At 35.2% G+C, this 20,542-nt stretch overlaps 1 protein-coding gene and 1 long non-coding RNA gene across 2 annotated transcripts in view; one reads left to right on the forward strand and one right to left on the reverse strand.

Annotated features, from left to right (window-relative positions):
• Positions 1 to 20,542, forward strand: part of FOXP2 (forkhead box P2) — a 607,622-nt gene that overhangs the window by 227,255 nt on the left and 359,825 nt on the right. The gene's annotated exons all lie outside the window — the stretch shown is intronic.
• LOC131380914 (uncharacterized) overlaps positions 16,627 to 20,542 on the reverse strand; it is a 53,681-nt gene continuing 49,765 nt past the window's right edge. The window contains exons 3-4 of the long non-coding RNA XR_009209206.1: positions 18,243 to 18,323; positions 16,627 to 16,801 (exon numbers count right to left, since the gene is read on the reverse strand). This is a non-coding gene — a long non-coding RNA (uncharacterized LOC131380914). The remainder of the gene's footprint in view (positions 16,802 to 18,242; positions 18,324 to 20,542) is intronic.

Genomic DNA, 20,542 nt, shown 5'->3' on the forward strand with positions numbered 1-20,542 from the left:
TGTGAGGGTTAATTGTTTACATTTCCTCTCTGGGAATATTATAGGAAGTTTCCTGGGAATTTAATAGGCAATGGAAAGAAACTAATGTTCATTAAGCAAGAAAATGATTTAGGCATTGTATTAGGCACATTTTCTCATTTATCTATTAGTCACAAGTATCCATATTATAGAAGAGGAGTCTGAGGAGCATAAAGTTTAAATACCGCCAAAGCCCACACAAGTGGTGAGTGGTTCAATTAATATTTAAATTTAGACTTACCAGGCTCCTCGGTTTCTATTCCAGTAGACCTCTGTTATTCAATCATTTCTAATTGATAAAACCATGTTCTGAATGTAAATGTCGACCATACTGTTGCATGAAATATTATATTTTGGGCTAGATAGAGTGTTCTGGGCATCCATACCAGCTATTAAGTTTTTTTAGTTTTATTTTCTGTCCCTTGTATTATAAAAAAGAAAATCACTATACATGCACACACATGCACACGCGCACACACACACACACACACACACATAAATACAGTCAATTCTTGTTACTTGCCGTAATTATGTTCTATGAAGTCACTACAAACACTGAGTTAGTGAACACTGAACCATTGCTCCTCAGAGGAATACAGGGAGGGCCAGGTTCCTATAAGACTCTGGTCAGAACATTTCCATCAGTTGATCAATATATAACCTTGTTTTATGTGTATTTCTGTTTTAAAAACACTGTATTTCGTATATATTGTTGCCTCATTATAGCCAATGTCACTATAGCTCATGCCTGAGGAAAGCTTATTTAACTAACATACATATTTTCCCCATAGGGCATATCACAACCTTTTTACACTTAGGAACACTAGTCAGCACTTCAGTACTACATTTGGGACCTATTTTAAACAGTGAAATCACTGACAAAAAGCACAGATATGGCACTAAATAGACTGTAAAAAAGACATTTGTTTACAGTATGAGAACTGGAACAGGAAGGCAGAGTGTCACCTTGTCTAACTTCAGCTGGGTGTGTGCATGTCAGGCAACTCAAATTTTTTGCTGCATACTTGTCTGTGAATGGCCACAAAAGTGCTGTATTGCTTTTTCAGTCACAAATACATTTTATCACATAGGTGAATTCGCAAATAGAATCAGCAAGAAAACAGGGATCAACTGTGCATACATGTATAATTATTAAAAGTGTTTTATCAAAATATACATTACTGTCATTCTCCAACATCATGTTCTCAACCAGTTCATTCATTCAGCATATATACTGAGCATATACAGTGTGAAAGGCACTGTTGTCGGCACTACAGATTTAGTAGTCAACAAAACAGCTATAGTCCCTACTTCCATTGATGATACAGTATATTTTTGTAAAAGTGAATAATATGCTAAGTGATGATACGCACCATAAAGAAAAAGCAAGAGAAAAATACCGACTGACATTGATGGAACTTTTTTACATAAAGTGGGTGAGGAAGACCTAACTCGCATGGTGGCTTTATAGTAGGGACCTGAAGGAGACAAAGGAGTGAGCCCTGTAGATATGAGAGAAGAGCATTCCCAAGAGAGGATACTGCAAATGCAAAAGCCTAGGAGAGTTGCATGTTTAAAGCGTTGCTCAGAGAGGGCCAGGATTTTAGGAGATGAGGTCAGAAAGTTAGAAACTATTATAGAGTCTTTAGGACATAAGCCCATGATACCCAAAATCTCTTTTGTAAAAAATTTTCTAATACTTTTTTTTAAATTCTTTCTCCTCTAAAGAAATGAATTGCCTTGTGAATGATATAAACAAGATTTTGTTATTAAAAGTGATTGAGGTACTTAATCCTACTTCAGGGCACCTTCTGGGTCCATATGAAAACTTACCCAGAATCACCTGCTCCGGTCTAAGTTTCAATATTAGGACAAGGACTTGCAGTGTCTGCTTAAAGTTTGGTTTAACTTTTCCTGGGGAAGTGAAAGTAGGATTTTCAGCTATTTGTTTCTGATTACTTCTAAATAAAATTTTAGTTGTTTTGTTACTCCCTCCACCCACGTCCCCTGGTCCTCCATCTTTCCCAGGAATTCTGGGTACCTAGTGAGATTTCTGTGATTTTCCCAATTCTTGCAGTTGTCCCAGTGTATCACCTGTTGAGAGACTGTCATTAGAGCTATAACACACCTTATCTTGGTATAACAGTGGATATGTTTGAATGTAAGCAATAGATCGAAACCAATAACTTAGAGATGCTTTATTTTGATGAGTGCATTTGAGAGAGTAGGGATGGTAAGTGACACAGTGGAAGTCTAAAATTACAGGATAATATTTAAACCGTGCAGTGCTTTGCACATAATAAATGTTTAGTTAATGTCTTATGATCAACTAATTAATGGAAGCTCCACTAAAATATAAACACAATTTAGTTGCTTCATACTATCTCCACATCTGCCACCTTAATGCAAGCCACCATCACCTCCTGCCTAGAATTTTGCCATAGCTTCTAGTTAGTCTAAGTCTACAATTGATCTCCTGCAGTCTGTTTTTGTTCAGCACAGTAGTTAAAGAGATTCTTTTAAAATTCAGATCATGTCACGTCATCATTTAAAACCCTCCATCCCCTCCCTCCCTTTGCTTCAGGATCTACTGCCATTTCCTAAAAATAAAATAAAAAATCCTTAAGATGATCTACAAGACAGTATACAATCTAATTTCAGATCTTATTACCCTCCCTCTCCTTCATTCTGGTCTTGCCACAGTAGCCTTCTTGCTGTTTGTTAAACACACTAACCACACTAAGTATGCTCCCACCTCAGGGCCTTTGCAGCAGCTGTTCCCTCTGTCTGGGTTGCTCTTCCTCCATTTATTTGTATGGCTAACTCCCATCAGCTCCTTGAAGTTTTTGCTTGTCACTTTCGCCATAAGGACAGCCCTGACAATCCTAATTAAATTTGCAATTCTGTACCACATCAACTAATCACTCTCATCCTAATCTAATTTTTCATTAGATTTTTCTCATTTCTCATTAGAAAAATTTCTAATTTTTCTCATTTTCCAATTTACTGTTCTAATTTTAATAATTTTCTTCACTCACTGAAATGTGGACTGTTTGGGGAGTGATGCGGAGGCTTTAGTTAGGGTTTTGTTTTTATTTTCTCCTCTGGAAATGCTTCTCCTGGATCTAGACCCATTTAAATCCTACCCATTCTTCAAGTTCCAATTTAGATATTCAGATGAAGAATTCTTTGTACTTCTTCGCTACAGTATGTCTTCTACTTAGCATGATGGCTCTCTTTGTATTACAGTATTTTTCCATTTTCACAGAAAGCATATTTGAGCCTGGGCAATTTACAAAAGAAAGAGGTTTATTGGACTTACAGTTCCACATGGCTGGGGTGGCCTCACAATCATGGCAGAAGGCAAGGAGGAGCAAGTCACATCGTATGAAGATGGCAGCAGGCAAAGAGAGAGCGTGTGCAGAGAACCTCCTGTTTTTAAAACCAGTAGCTCTGTTGAGACCCATTCCCTATCACAAGAACAACATGGGAAAGACCTATCCCCATGAATCAGTCACCTCCCGCTGGGTCCCTCCCACAACACATGGCAATTATGGGAGCTACACGATAAGATCTGGATGGGGACACAGAGCCCAGCCATATGAACTACCAAAATATGTGGTCATTTTAATAGGAAAATCAATAAAGAAAAATCTGGACATTTGTTATTTTGGTTGCTGGCAGCTAGTTTATTTGGATTTATAATTGGTTATTGTCATGTAGATGAGTCCAATTTGTACATTTTGAATTCTGTTTTTATAATTATTTATTTGCTAACTTAACTACATTGCAGAGTCTAAAAGTGAAATCTTTAATATTCAGGTCCCTGGGAAATCTACTCATTGTTTCCATCACTGATGCAGATTTCAGATTTGGAGTCATACTGGAATTCTAGATAAAGCATCCTGTTGGAGTCATACTGGAATTCTAGATAAAGCATCCTGTTTCTTCCTGTTCAGTAGAAGTATGAGGTGGGATCATTCCCATATATACTCATAATATATGCTTTTTAAAGCCACCATTTCCCAGCACTCTGCTGCCTTTATTTTCAGTTAGGTCACCTCTGATTTGTTGGCTGTATGCTGCTTGCACTGGACTACCCATCACTTCCTGAATACATCATGCCAGTCCAAGAATATGTATTTATTTTTGATACCCAGAAGAACTGGCCTCTTGCCTCAGTTTTCTCTTTATCACTTCAACTTTCAAAACCCTACTTTAAAAAGTCAACTCTTGTTTGAAGTCTTCAGGTATAATTCAGCCCTACCACCTCTGTGTTCTTAAGGCATTTTATATATTATACCTCTACCATAGAACTACTCATTGTTCAAGTTACTTAATTATGTGTTTGTTTGTTTTTTATATTTCCCTGCTCCCATGTCACTATATTGTAACTTCTTTGTTTATTTTTATATTCTGGCACCACATTCAATACTGATTCACAGGGATCTAAAACATTCTAGTTATTCAGTCACTCTGTCCTGTGTGGCAGGTAGGACTTACGTATCTTCAGAATATTTGAGGAGTCATTCTCAGAGTCTCTCATGAGTGCTCAACTTAACTGTTCCACAAGTCTGTCTTCATAGCTGCATGTTGCATCTTCCAGTCTCTGTTCTTAAGTTACCTTGACCAATCTTGTGAGACTTAACACAAAATATACAGCCCCTCCCTGCAGAGGGACAACCTTCTCAACTCCACCCTAAGAAAACAGAACATTTCTAGCTCCTGGCAAACTTGAAGACTACCAAAGACAGAAGACCTGTGGAAGAAAGGAGGAAGGGCAAGCCCTACCTTCATCAATAAGCTAAAGATTTCCACCTTCTAGAGGTTCCTGTGCTCCTAAGGCAACATTTACTTTATTAAACATAAAATTAAAAATTCTATGGGAAATAATTTGCTTTGGATTATTTCAGCGTTGTTTGAACTTTTCCAGACAAGGAAAGACGATTTGTTCTATATTTGTGTGACAAAAGGGATATTCTGACAGCCTCCTTCCCCTTCCCTCAGAAAAAGTTTTAGAAGGAGAGTAGGTAACAAGGAGCCTTGCTATTCTGCAACCATGAATATCTAGTAACATTTATTTATTTATTTATTTATTTATTTATTTATTTATTTTTTTTTCTTTTTTTCTTTTTTTCTTTTGAGACGGACGGAGTCTTGCTGTGTCGCACAGGCTGCAGTGCAGTGGCACGATCTCGGCTCACTGCAAGCTCCGCCTCCCGGATTCACGCCATTCTCCTGCCTCAGCCTCTCGAGTAGCTGGGACTACAAGCGCCCGCCACCACGGCCGGCTAATTTTTTGTATTTTTAGTAGAGACGGGGTTTCACCATGTTAGCCAGGATGGTCTTTTTCTCCTGACCTCGTGGTCTGCCTGCCTCGGCCTCCCAAAGTGCTGGGATTACAGGTGTGAGCCACCTGGCCTGGCCTCTAGTAACTTTTAAATAAAGTTGTCTCATTAAAAATAGTTCCCATTCTGCTTTACCAGGAAATCTGCTACAAACAATTGTTTAGAGCAGCATCTCATAATCCCAGGGCATTATTCTCTACTTCCTTTTGCAGCAAATGTGTGTATATGGCACAGTGGATAATACAGGAATATATAATTTTATGCATTTTATAATTTTAATTCAGGTTGTTTTTGCAAGCTGGTAGGGTCTCCATGACATGTACTTGAAACAGAATCAAATTTATTGAGCATCCAGTCCAGGTACATTTTTGATTTGCATTATTTCATTTTAAATTTCCAAAAACATTTTCAAAGTAAATACTTTTATTTACCATTTGTATATGAGAAAGCTTAGACTAAGAATTTGTCCATAGCTATAAAATAGAGAAAGCCAAGCTTAATTTGTAGACCTTCCTATCTCCAAAGCTCATGCAATTTTTCTATGCTGTGTTGATGATTTTATTGTTAGCCAAAAATAAATGCCATGAGAATTTCAGAGAATTCCTTTTTTTTTTTTTTTTTGAGATAGGGTCTGGCTGTGTCATCCAGGCTGGAGTGCGGTGGATGCCATCATAGCTCACTATAGCCTAGACCTCCTGGGCTCAAGCAATCCCCCTGCCTTAGCCTCCTGAGTAACTGGAATTACAGGTACATGCCACCATGCCCAGCTAATATTTTATTTTTTTGTAGTGATAGAGTCTTATTATATTATTGCCCAGGCTACTGTCACACTCCTAGACTCAAGCAGTCCTCCTGCCTTGGCCTTCCCAAGTGCTGGGATTACAGGCATGAGCCACCACACTCTGCCAGATAATTGCTTTATATGAAAGCTCATTTTAAAAATTTTACATTTAAGCTGGGTGTGGTGGCTTATGCTTGCAATCCCTGCACTTTGGGAGGCCAAGGCAGGAGGACTGCTTGAGGCCAGCCTGGGCAACATAGTGAGACTTTATCTCTACAAAACATTAATGTAAATAAAACAAATATTTACATTTAATTTTCCCCTGCCATATACAGATGCACAGCATTAAAGCACATATAGTTCCGTTAAATCTTAACAATTACTATAGTAGACATTTTTTTCAATTTTGCAGACAAGGAAAGTGAGACAGAGAGGTTAAGTAAAATCTACACATTTTAACTGGTGAAGCATGTATTTGAAATCAGATTTTTCTAAGGCTAGAGTCCACATTCTAAAAAAATGTGGTACTTTATATCATACAAACCTAGTATTCACATTTGTTAGTGTCAAATGTAGTGTTTACTCTAAATTAATTAAGTTGTGTTGTGACATTTTGTATACCAAATTGATTTTGTGTTTATATACATGTATTTTGTTGTTTGATATTTATGTGTGTTTGTGTGTGAGGGAGATTTAGGTTTTCTATGGCTGCTCCTCATTTGATTTTATATTTAAGCAAAATTAATTTTATTGTCATCAATGTCACAGAGAACTTGTGTGTATTGAAAGGCATGAGTTCTTTGGCAGATTTATATCTAACTCATTAATATTCTTAGTTCCATATTTTATATTCAAATTTACTTCTGCATACATTAGTTTATATAGGGTATTTCTATATATCAAGGCATGTCTATGTATGTGATTTTTTGACATGTTTTCTACCATCTATGGGTATACGCCCCAGTGAATATAAACACATCAGAGCCTCTCTTTATACAATGACAATCCATTATCTATTTTAATTTTACAACAAATATTTTCAAAATGGGATAGTTCCTATTACTGGAGGTTAAACTGTAATTTGAGTTTATCTGCCCCAGACTACAATCAGCACAGCAATACATTGCCTTTGTCATACTATTAAACATTGTGAAATTGTCTTTCTCATTGGTTTTATGCAAAGAGAAATCCATTCGTTGTACAATGTACAGAAAAATGAATTTAATATCTATTATTTTAAATATAAGAGAGAGGAAGGATGCATTAATAGATTTATGTATGACACATTCATATCCAAAAAGAGTGAGTTGCTGAAAAGACTTCTCACTAGGAAAAGGTGATCATTCTAAGTCAGAGTTACAATGATTTATCCCCCCAAAAATACGATATTGGAAAAGTAGATACTTTCCAATTTGTCATTTGACTCAGTTACTCATTTTTAAAAGAAATAATTGTTTTCCTGTAGATTAGCCATTTGAAAAGAATTGCATTTAAGTATTCTTGTAAGTTGGTTTTATTTAAACAATATGAAATACCATCAGAGTACTTATAATTTTCCTCGCAGGAACAACTACAATCTAAAAACACTTATACTGTTGTTATTTTTAGATTTTGTCTTTAGCATTTTATTGTCTCAAGTGGCTTCACAGCTATTACAACTAAAATGTAGAGACCAAAGTTTTATCACTTTTCTAGATTCAAACTAGAAGTTCTGTGTTAGAGCTGGAGTTATTCTTCAAGACGAGGAACTCTTATTCTTTTTATTTTAAAGATTCTGTCAATCCATATGCCTATCAATATTTTGGAACTAAGATTCTTTCTGTGTCACCATATGTTTGACTTTTAAAGCAAGAGATTGTGATTCTGGCCTCATCACAGTCTTTACACATAGAATCTGTTGTTGGAATTTTCTGTCACTAGGACCTTTTTTTCTTTAAATTCAGCGTTGTAAATCCTCCTATTCTCCCAGTACAATGTCTTGCTTTTATTTTTTAAAAAAATATTTCTTTCAAATGTGTTTCTTTTGTTCACTTCTTTGACCATATCCCAGTCTTTTTTTATGTACAGATACCATGTTATTAGCTAAAAAACAAATGCCATAAGAATTTCAGATAACTACTCTGTAGAAAATCTCATTTTAAAAACTTACATTTAATTTTCCTGTGATATATACTGACAGTTCCCTTTGAGCTAGCCTATGTTTATTTATCTGGTCTTGTTGCACATTTGAAACTTTCTCACTTTTACTTCTTCAAGGAAATTTGTGTTTACATTTTGTCAGGCCTCCCTCTTCTATACTTTTTGCTAGATTATTGCTGCTGATATTGAGGTTTTTTTCTTTTTAACCTCAGATATAGTTTTCCATTCTTTCCCTTTTCTCTAGTTGCATATGACATGTGCCTGTCTTCAACATATTACCTATTCCCAATAATTGGCGACTGTTATCTATCTATGAATGGGATTTAATAACCAATCTCACTAAAGAAAGGGTATTATTATATCATCATTTTACCTTTATACTCTATCAAAATATTTGCTTAGGAACCTTTTAATATTTATTACATTTTTAAAAATCGGCCCTTTGCTATTTTTCAGTGCTAGTTATTATTTTGTCGTAAGTTATAAAATTCATGAGCAAAAAGGGATTTATATGTTTTATTTTCTTTTTAAAAAATCGAGTTCCTTTGGGAGATAAATGTTCTTTTTAATTTCTGTGGGCACATAGTAGGTGTATGTATTAATATTTATGGAGTACATGAGATGTTTTGATATAGGCATGCAATGAGAAATAATCATATCATGGAGAATGAGGTATTCATCTCCTCAAGCATTTATCCTTTATGTTACAAGTAGATTTATGTTCTTACATTAAACTTTAAGGTATTCAATACTATTGTACAGGTAAATTTAATTCTTTAAAAAATGTATTATTGGTGCAAATAATAGTCTATAAAGATTTCCAACTTAATATGATGTTGTTTTACGTAATGTAGGAGGATCAAAACACTGGACAATGGGGAAGTTAGATGTCTCTGATTGTTTTTCTTCTGAACCATATACCCAGACTATCCAGAATGTAAGTTTATATGACTAATAGTACTTGAAATTCCATATAGTCTTCATTTTTTTCCCATGTTATTCTCTGGTTCCCTTTCTTTCAAATAAGATTAAACATTTTTTCTCTAAAAAATGTACAAAATATAAGCAAAAATGACAAATTTTATCCTGGATCACATGGTAAATTTCAGAACGTAGTAGGATATATGAAGTTAAAATACAAATAATCATGACTGATAACTTTTTTAAATCCTTGGATTTTGGAAAATCTAATTTTCTCAATATATATCTGTAAACATTAAATTTATCTGTTCTATCTTAAAGAGTTATAGGATTTTGTATATTCCATCATTTCAGAAAGTTTTTAGTCAATTTGCTGCCATTATAATGAACAATGGATCTAATCAAAATTAGAGGAAATATATGGAGGAAAATAAGAAAGCTAGGATAGGAATGGATCACAGAAATATTTTCTGTATAGACCTGTTCAGTTGCTGAGATGGGCTTCCATCTATCTTTGATCTACTTAGCAGCTAAATTAAAGGAGGCAACATATTCAGTTATAAGATGAATTCTATGTATAAAAAAAATTTAAGCAGCTGCTAGATGGAATCATAGTTTTTCCAGATGCTTAGACCTACAATAATTTTGTCTAGTTCCCATGAAGACACACTGTGTAATATAGTGTATAAGCAGTAACCCCATAATAGATACAACAAAGCTATTTCTTATGATAATAGTCAGTGTGTGCCAAGTAGGTAACTCCAATGTGAAGTTCAGTAAAATCAATCGTAAGAGGTGCTAACACATTGCATTTGTCGTTAGAATTAGTTCATTCATGGTCTGATTAGATTGAGATGTAAAATGCAGACTATCTGGCCTGAGTAACAGGTGCTCTGTATGTCATTTAGGCAATCCTTCATAAATATTATTTCTTTCAACTAGAATTTTGATAAGGATTAGATAGCAAAGAGTACAAAGTTTGTACTCTTCAGCAAGAACATAAGGTTCAGAAATCTTACCTGGCTTAGGTGGATTATCTAAGGAGAATATAAAGTTGAAGAGTCTATAAATTAAGGAGCCTAAACCAGAACCTTGTCTGAATAAATGGGCCCCAATTTCACCTACTCATGGGAATGGGTTTAGAAAAAGTGAATGGGAAGAGCGAAAATCGTTTGCAAAAACATTTCAGAATTCATTCCAAAGTACATGATTAGGAATGTAAAGCCCTAAAATTTATCTGTAGGATATGATCTGTGGCTCCTAATGGGATGCCTAGTACTTGTTTGGGGGCACAGGGACTCTGCTTTCATTGCAAGGGGTAAACCAAACATTTATTCTCTAATATCTTTTGGTAAATAATAAATGCAAAGTAAAGATTAGCATATTGAATGCATTCTTCTGTACAGTATTTGCCAGATATTGATAGACTATGCATTTTTCTCTGAGCATGTACATGATAATAATTTCACTCAAGAAAATATTCAAAGTAGTTGTTTTTAATTACCTACCATAGTCACAGGTAAAACTTGAGGAAATATTCAAATAAAGTTTACTTTTAAGAAATTTAGCTTCCTACTGAATAGGATACATATCTTTAATGAATAGAAATATTTTAGGGATAATATAGTCAGTAGTTTTTATTAACCTGTATTGGACGTTCTTCAAATGACCTACATTTATTTTCTTTCTCAAGGGCTTTACATAGGATAGATTACTCTCTCCTGCACCTCACACCTGCTTTGTTAATGACCTTTCATCCTTTGGTTCAGAGCACAGAAATTCACTTCCTCTAGGAAGCCTTCTGAATTGCAGATCTGATTAAGTCCACCTGATATCTGATCTCATCGCATCTTGTACTTTCCCTTAGTATCAGTGATCACAGTTTGCTATTATATATTTGTATGATTACTAATTTTTGTCTTCATACCCTGAGGAACTGCCTGTGTACTTTCTTCTCCTTCTGTTAGCCAGGTACTTAGCAGTAGGTGGAACACATTTATTCTGATCTTTGTTGAATGAATACTTGAATGAATGAATGAATGAATGAATGAATGAATGAATGAATGAATGAACAAATGAAGTAGCATTAAAATTCTTATCTGATCTATCAAACTGAAATTTAATTTATTAAATTTAGTCACCATTTAATAAATGTTTTGCCTCTTGAAGTTATTACACCAAAAAAGCACTATTAAATATTTCCTGATACTATGTAGGTCATACTACATTTTTTAACAGTTATTTTACTTTGTATTTTCTTTTTTTTTTCAAGATGGAGTCTTGCTCTGTTGCCCAGGCTGGAGTGCAGTGTTGTGATCTTGGCTCACCACAACCTCTGCCTCCCGGGTTCAAGCGATTCTCCTGCCTCAGCCTCCCGAATAGCTGGGACTAGAGGCATGCACCACCATGCCCAGCTAATTTTTGTATTTTTAGTAGAGACAGGGTTTGACTATGTTGGCCAGGCTGGTCTCGAACTCCTGACCTCGTGATCTGCCTGCCTCAGCCTCCCAAAGTGCTGGGATTACAGGCGTGAGCCACTGCTCCTGGCTTCTTTTGTTTTGTTTTGTTTTGTCTTGTCTTTTTTCTTTTCTTTTCATGATACCATACCATTTTTCACTATGTAAATTTTATTTATTTATTTTTATTTACTTATTTTTTCTTTTCGTTTCTATTTTATTTTTTGATAGAGCCTCACTCTCACCCAGCTTGGAGTCCAGTGGCACTATCATGGCTCATTGCAGCCTCAACTTTCTGAGCTCCAGCAATCCCCCCACCTCGGCCTCTCTAGTAGCTGGGACTAAAGGTGCATACCACCATATTTGGCTAATTTTTTTTTTTCTTGTAGAGATGGGGTTTTGCCCTGTTTCCCAGGCTAGCCTCAACTCTTGGGCTCACATGATCCTCCTATCCCCACCTCCCAAAGTGCTGAGATTACAGGTGTGAGCCACTGCTCTCAGCCCTTTCTTTTTTTTTTTTTTTTTTTGAGATGGAGTCTCACTGTCACCCAGGCTGGAGTCCAGTGGCGCGATCTCGGCTCACTGCAAGCTCGGCCTCCCGGATTCACGCCATTCTCCTGCCTCAGCCTCCCCAGTAGCTGGGACTACAGGCGCCCACCACCACGCCTGGCTAATTTTTTGTATTTTTAGTTGAGACAGGGTTTCACCGTGTTAGCCAGGATGGTCTTTTTCTCCTGACCTCGTGATCCGCCTGCCTAGGCCTCCCAGAGTGCTGGGATTACAGGCGTGAACCACCACGCCTGGCCTCAGCCCTTTCTTTTCATAATATTCTGACTTAGATGGACATGCAGTAACAATAATAATCCTTATAATGGATATTAAAATTTAAGACACTTCAACTAATTAGAATAAAGCTATGGACTCAGAAGTAAGCAAGCAAACAAAAATATAAAGAGTCTCTAATTCATGTCTTACATTCTATTACCTTTATACTGAAATACATGCCCTTTCCCTGTTACTGCTCCTTGTTTACCTGACTTCCTAGGCCACTGCCCATTGAAGTCCATATTTTTGATAGGGTATCAAAAGGAATAGCCTCATATAGAAGAAAATAGCATTTTTGGAATCCCTTGAAATAATTCACATACTAACCATGATATACTCTCTGGATTCATTCAGTGAATGTGCAGTCACTCTTAGTACATTATGCTGATGACCATGAAATAGAAGGGAAGAGACCAAGTTATCTTTTTTTGTGTACACCTTGAGATGGGGAAGGAACTCTACAGCAATAAACTATTTTGAAATCACAGACTTCAATTTGATTTAAAAATCCTACTGAACAAAGACGTTTATTTTTGGTCTACTTAAAAAATGGATCGAATATTGATTGAATGCTGTTTGCCTTTAGTTATTTTGAAAAATAAAAAATGTGTAGCACTTAATTCCCCATGACGGTGAATAAATAAAAGCATTATTTTGGTTAGGCCAAAAAATTGTGTTATCTGGCCGGGCACAGTGGCTCACACCTGTAATCCCAGCACTTTGGGAAGCTGAGGCAGGCGGATCACCTGAGGTCAGGAGTTCAAGACCAGCCTGGCCAACATGGTGAAACCTGGTCCCTACTAAAAATAGAAAAAATTAGCTGGGCGTAGTGGCGGGTGCCTGTAATCTCAACTACTCAGGAGGCTGAGACAAGAGAATCTCTTGAACCCAGGAGGCAGAGGTTGCGGTGAGCCGAGATCGTGCCATTGCACTTAGCCTGGGCGACAAGAGTGAAACTCTGTCTAAAAAAAAAAAAAAAAGAAAGAAAAAAAAAGGAAATTGTGTTATCTGAGAAACATATTTGATAAGCATAGGCTTTTACCTTAACATGAACATATAATAGTGATACCATGGCATTTCTCACTATGTAAGTTTTATTTATTTATTTATTTGTTTATTTATTTATTTATTTATTTATTTTACGAGTTGGAGTCTTGCTCTGTCACCCAGGCTGGAGGGCAGTGGCACAATATCAGCTCACTGCAACCTCCGCCTCCTGTGCTCAAGCAGTTCTCCTGCCTCAGCTTCCCAAGTAGCTGGGATTACAGGCGCGTGCCACCATACCTGGCTAATTTTTGTATTTTTAGTAGAGAAGGGGTTTCACCATATTGGCCAGGCTGGTGTCAAACTCCTGACCTCGAGATCCGCCCACCTCGGCCTCCCAAAGTCCTGGGATTACAGGTGTAAGCCACTGCAGACAACCAATTACTTCAGTTTTTCTTTTAGTTGTTATAGTTACATATGATAACTGTTTATCATTTTCAGTTTACCTAATTTAGGTCGATTTAATTGTTCATCACAATGAGTAATTCTTGTTGCCCTTGATTCAAGTCTGTGGATTTTTTTTCCTCTAATAAGGTTTTAATCGACATTATCCCTATGTCGTGCTGTTTATGCTTTCATTTACTTATTTTAAAATATTATTAGATTTAAGGTTTAATATAGAATGGCTATTTGTGCATCCACTTCTTTGCCTAGCAACTTGCATTCTATTATTAAAAAGTTTAATTTCTGAATTATGAAGCATGTATGAAATATGGCAAAGATAAAGTTCATAACTGAAGGAGAAATATTATGTGAGGCTGGGTATGGTGGCTCACGCCTGTAATCCTAGCACTTTGGGTGGCCAAAGCAGGAGGATCCCTTGAGCTCAGGAGTTCAAGACCAGCCTGGGAAACATAGGGAGACCTTGTCTCTAAAAAAAAAAAAAAAAAACATTTTTTATATATATATATGTATATATACACACACACACATAATTTTTATATGTACATAATATATATAATGTGAATATACATCTATTTGTATGAGTATTGTTGCATGATGTCTTGCCAGAATAGTAGAAGGAAATGTTTTGCAACTCTGGAGAAACTTATATGAATCATAAACATAAAGTAACTTGTAAGAAGAGGACAAACTATCAGAAGTCCCCTAATTAGCTTTGAAGGAAGTCATTCATATTAGTTGTTTAGTCTCAATAAAGGTATATGCTTTTATATAAGGAAAAAAACAATAAATCTGACAATAATATCTGTTGACAGTTTCCATGCCACACCCCACAAAAATAATAAGCTGAGATAGCTGTAGAGGCAAAGGTGTAGTACTGTTTATAACAACAACTGGGAATCCCTTCCTTCAAATCCAGACTCGTTCTGTAGCTATGAAATATGAATTACCTAAACCTAACAAAAAATTTACAAATATCTATTCTAATTTGTAGTTGAAGGAGACCTGTCTTTGCATCCGTTATTCTTATGAAGTCTTTGTCTTTGGCACTAAGTAAAGTCTATGATGAAGTTTCTTTATTATATCTTTATTAAATTCTCATCCATTGTTATTTAAATAATTACAGTACAAATCTGAGCAAAACAACCTTATAAAATACTTTTTGATAAATAAGACAAATCTAAAGAATAAAACTCTTTGTAAACTGTAAGCATGTTCATTTGAATTACAATTTAGTTTTATAATTAATACAAAATACACTACCTGAGCCTATAACACAGTCCTGTTATAAAGAATTTTAAAATTCCTTTATTGGACAAAAGTCTCAGGTTAATGTGATAGGAATAATGGTTAAAATAGGAAAAGATATCATAGTGATCAAATGTAAAGGAATTCTTTTGATATCAATATATAACCTTAGAAGACATTAAGATTGTGTTAGTAATAATAGCTAAAATTAAGCACTAAGATGAAGCTTAATGTATAAAATTTAATATTCTTGGCTAGTGTGCCAAGAAATATGTGAACTGGCCATTGGATTGGCTATGGAGGAAAACGTGTCACCTTCTTCTCAGGCTAGGAAGTCTTTGTTAATTTTCTCCAAGGAATAACATTACTTTCATATCTTAACTAGAATAAGTGCATGAAGTCTTTTTCTGACATTTTCTTTTTTTTTTTTCTTTTGTTTTTAGAGACAGAGTCTCGGTCTGTCGCCCAGGCTGGAGTGCAGTGGCCCGATCTTGGCTTACTGCAGCTTCTGCCTCCCGGGTTCAAGTGATTTTCTTGCATTACAGGCACGCACCATCATACCTGGCTAATTTTTGTATTTTTACTAGAGATGGGGTTTTCGCCATGTTCGCCAGGATGGTCTCAAACTCCTGACCTCACATGATCCACCCACTTCAGCCTCCCAAAATGCTAGGATTACAGGTGTGAGCCACTGCACCTGGGCTTCTGACATTTTCAATAGTTGCATATCAGATGTGCAACAAATGACTGTATTAATTAACGAAAAAGCATACCCACTTACTAAATTACTAACATACTATGATTAGTCCTAGTGAACCCCATCAATTTGTTTGCTGTCTGTACCTCTGTGTGTGGGCATATGAATGTGTGTGTGTGTGTGTGTGTGTGTGTGTGTGTGCATGAGTAGGGGGTAATGTTTCGAGACTGTTGCCAATGATGGCGGTAAAAGTTGTTTAGTGAACTAAATATGGACACATGCGGCTTTTATTGTTATTTAAATAATTTAGTTGACAAAGTTATTTATTTTTACTTTCTGAAAGAGTAAAATGTCTCACTTGAGCTAAGCATAATTCAGTTGTTTTCTTCCTTCATGAAATGGGTTTATAATTGTGTAACAAACCATGGTGATTTGGACAATCAGTAATGCATTGTTGCTGCATGAGGAGGGTTCTGTCTCTTATTTTTCAGTTGGAGGGATTGCTCTTACTGTTTAAAGACAAAACTATGTAATATATACATTATATCTTGATTTTTAATTTTTCAGCTATCGGAATGTCTGAGCATATTGAAGGGTGACTAGAATTTACTGTTTCACAAATAAGCATTTTTCACATACTGTATTTTATTTCTTTTCTGAGCATCTCTTTTTTAATTTTCCTTCTCCTGACTACAAATACTGCTACTGTAAAAGAAGGAAAAATTAAGTCTCAAATATAGGGTTAAAAATAAGGGTGGTTTGGGATGAGAAATTTGTTGCCCCCATTCATTGTTCTGTCGATGCTGTCTTCTAGAGTTCTGGGATTTGTTAAACATCAATCAGGAATAAGTTTAAAAGAGTTGGTGATGCTGGCTCTGCTTCCACCACGGAAAATGTAGAAATGTCAATGATAAATCTTATCCTAGGAGGAAAAACATGCTACATTATTGAAAACTTCAAAAGTTTTCTGTCCCTTACTTCTCTGAAAGAACTATTAAAAGATCAGGATCAGTGCAGGTTGGAAGAACTGAAGAACGTATGGAAGATATATTTCACGAAGAAAAAAATGTTAGGATACTGCAGGTTCCTTTCTACCACAAGACAAAACAGTCTGCAAGCCAGTATTTGGTGGGGAGAAAATAGATAATTCTCAGAGGAATAATAATATTTCTAAATTACAAAAAATAAACTGCCAGTGACTCCATGCCTCATATTATTTGGGGAAAGAATAATAGTAATAATGACAAATATTTTAGGGTAATTCCAAAGCCCTCCCTTTCCCTGGAAGAGAAAAGATTATTCATTTGAAGAATTGTTAACCAGTTGGTAACTTCCATTTCGTTTAGTTTGGAGAAGGAGGAATTTTTAGAACCAAAAAGCTGAATAAATCACATCTACTTTTACTTCTTTGCTACTGCTAGGCTTTCCTCACTTAATTTTTTTCAGTGACTGTAATTAAGTTCTCCTCAGGCTTCTGTGATTAGAGGTTATTTTCACCATTCAAAAAACTAAGCAGCCACATTTATGAGGCCAAGCATGGGTGGCTCACGCCTGTAATCCCAGCACATCGGAAGGCCGAGGCGGGCAGATCATTTGAGACCAGGAGTTCGAGACCAGCCTGGCTAAAATGGTGAAACCCCATCTCTACTAAAAATACAAAAATGAGTCAGTCATGGTGGCACATGCCTAGAGTGTAGCACATTGGAAGGCTAAGGTGGGCAGATCATTTGAGGCCAGGAGTTCTAGACCAGCCTGGCCAACATGGTGAAACCCTGTCTCTAGTAAACATACAAAAATTAGCTGGGTGTGGTGACCACATGCCTGTAGTCCCAGCTATTCATGAGGCTGAGGCAGGAGAATTGCTTGAACCCAGTAGGCAGAAGGTGCATTGAGCCAAGATTGCACCACTGCCCTCCAGCCTGGGTGACCGAGTGAGACTCCATCTCAATTAAAAAAAAAAAAGAAAAAAAGCTACATTTATACTTGGTGCAGAAAAAAGTTCTCTGTAGCTTCTTCTCCTTACTTACATTAAATCAATTTTGCATGAAATTTAGAGTGTTGTACTGCAGGATAACAGAAAGGAAATGCAAAATTATTTGATTTAGGATAGTTATTTAAGAAATACTTTTTTAAGAGTCGATATTTTTAAATCTTGCATTGTAGTTTAAGATGCTTCTTTAGTTTTCTCACTTTCTGGTAAAATTTTAAATTGAAATACCTTGGATTATACATTCAATAGAAAAGAAATGTGCGGTAGATCAACTGTGAGTCATTGAAAGTAATAAATGGTAATTCATTCATTGCATGCTCTATTCCTGAGTTAAAACTGTGTCCATTAGTGCTTAAGTCTGAAAGATACACACCTGTCCTTAAAGTGTAATTTCGCATTTGTTTAGAATAAATCCAGGAAGTAAGGAAGTAGCTCCTAAATTCAAACTTCTCAGCTAAAAAAAAAAAAAAAAATCTGTTAATTTAATGACCCTAGAGAGAATGATAAAGCAGGGATCATTTATAGTGTAAGTTTTCATATTTAATCATTATTATTATGGCTTTTTAAATTTAACATAGTTTCCAAAGATGATGCTGAAATTTAAAGAAGTAAAGTAACTCCTGACAAATCTAGTATTTAGTTTGTGGTACAGAGTTCTCAAGTTAGTGGAAAAAAATCAGTGTCCCTTCACTGGAGATTAAAAAAAAAGAAGAAGAAAAACAAACCCATAGAGAAACTGGGTTCAAATTTTAGACAAATGTTTTACCGGGTTGGAGTTGATATTTACATTCCAAATGAGTTTTTCTTCCAAACAAACTGATTTTTGTCAATTAAGATAATGAATTTACTTCATTTATGAAGTGATACCTTTAATTTTTAAAGATCGAAAATGATCATAAACGAGAATCAGGTTTTGTGAGCTAGAATGGACAACTTATAGATTTTTAAATAAAGGATATCTCTGTGTGTGTGTGTGTGTGTATATATATATTTTTATATATATAGAAATATGTATAATATATATATATAGAAATCCAAGTATGACTTCATACTTGTTTATCTTGCAAGATTTTAAAGGTGTTCCTAATATTTTACACAAAAGCATGAGCACTAGATATGGTTGCACAATACTGGGTGATGAGTTATACTGCCATTCTCTGCTTTCCTGTGAACTCCTTTATTTGTATAGTAGCTATATGCTCAGACGTTGAGAATATAATAAGTGAAGTACCCTGAAAAGTATCACATGATGGCACTGTTTCCATTTCCACATCCAATATTATGAAATAAAGCTATAATAAACTGGTATTAAGAATGGGGTATAATGCCAGTGTTATTTTGTATAATTTATGTAAAATAAAAATCTAACCACTATGGTTATTAATATGGGTACTAAAGTGAATTCATAGATTTTTCACTAAATGTTTTGTAAAAGCTTGCATTTCTATAATGTCTGTAATTTAGATCACAAAGAAACAATTTATCTAGATATTAACAATTTTAGTAACACGGAAAACAGCTTCATTAATTACTTGAGTTGCTTTACAAACTATTTTTTAAAATAGAATATTTTATGTTATATTTCAGTTTTAATTGGGAAGAAATAACGCTGTATCATACATGAGATTTATCTGTGGCAAATATGACCATTTGCATGGAATTATTTCTGAAGAATTCAAAGAAAGTGTATAAATAATATTGAAAAGTACATGGATCAGTGGTTGAAGGGATCAAGCACAATTTTAAAGTGAACAAAATTTAAATGTGGCCAACCTGAATATTTAAAGGGTTCATTAATCTGAGAAATGTAAATGTTAAATGGTGTGTGATTTCAACTACCATTATTTATTATGGTAAACAGTCTTTCCTATATAATAGGCATGAAAAAATGGTGTGGAGTGATTATCATCTCAAGAATGAGAGTACAATAATTTTCTATTCCTAACAAAAAAAATGATCAAAATGTGATGTGATATATAGTGAAGTACTATGTAGATGTGGATGTTTAAAGATGAACCAAGCATCAGGATTTCACCAAATTTTATCTATAATAATGAATTAATAATAGTGGATATAGATACATCTTCCCAGTGGCATGAGTGTGGTAAAAAAGATACAAAGCTCTATGGACTTGAAATGATGCCCCTCTAGTGATGTTAAAGAACCCAATGGCCAGAATTTGGAAGTGCAGCAAGTGAGTGCTGTAAGAATATTTTTAAATGTGATCAGTTTATATTTGTTTTAATATGACAGGAAAAAATACCTTGCACAATTTTCCTTTTAATTTATCTGTGAACTTGTCTTGGGGGGAAAACATACATATGAAGTTTTGTTACTGTATTCTTTTAAAAATAAATATGAAAAATAATCATGGAGGTAAACCAATTCCAAATATTTATCTTAACGACATCCCCAAAATCTTAAAGGTATATACTAGGCATAAACCTTAAACCTTTAATCACAGTGGAGATAAATTCCTCCTACAAAAAGAAATGTGTAAAGTAGAACTAACTATTCTGATATATTATTCTATGTAATCATTTTTCAAGTCTGTCTTTAAACAAATAGTTACATCTTACTATAAAGACAGTAAATAAATACATTTTCCTAGGAATCCATCTTGAAATAAGGATTTCTTGCACTCTAGTTTCAAGAATACATTGGTGTCATATC

The sequence above is a fragment of the Hylobates moloch genome, unplaced genomic scaffold (assembly GCF_009828535.3).
Source record: "Hylobates moloch isolate HMO894 unplaced genomic scaffold, HMol_V3 SCAFFOLD_1, whole genome shotgun sequence".
In the NCBI taxonomy this organism is placed as follows: domain Eukaryota; kingdom Metazoa; phylum Chordata; class Mammalia; order Primates; family Hylobatidae; genus Hylobates; species Hylobates moloch.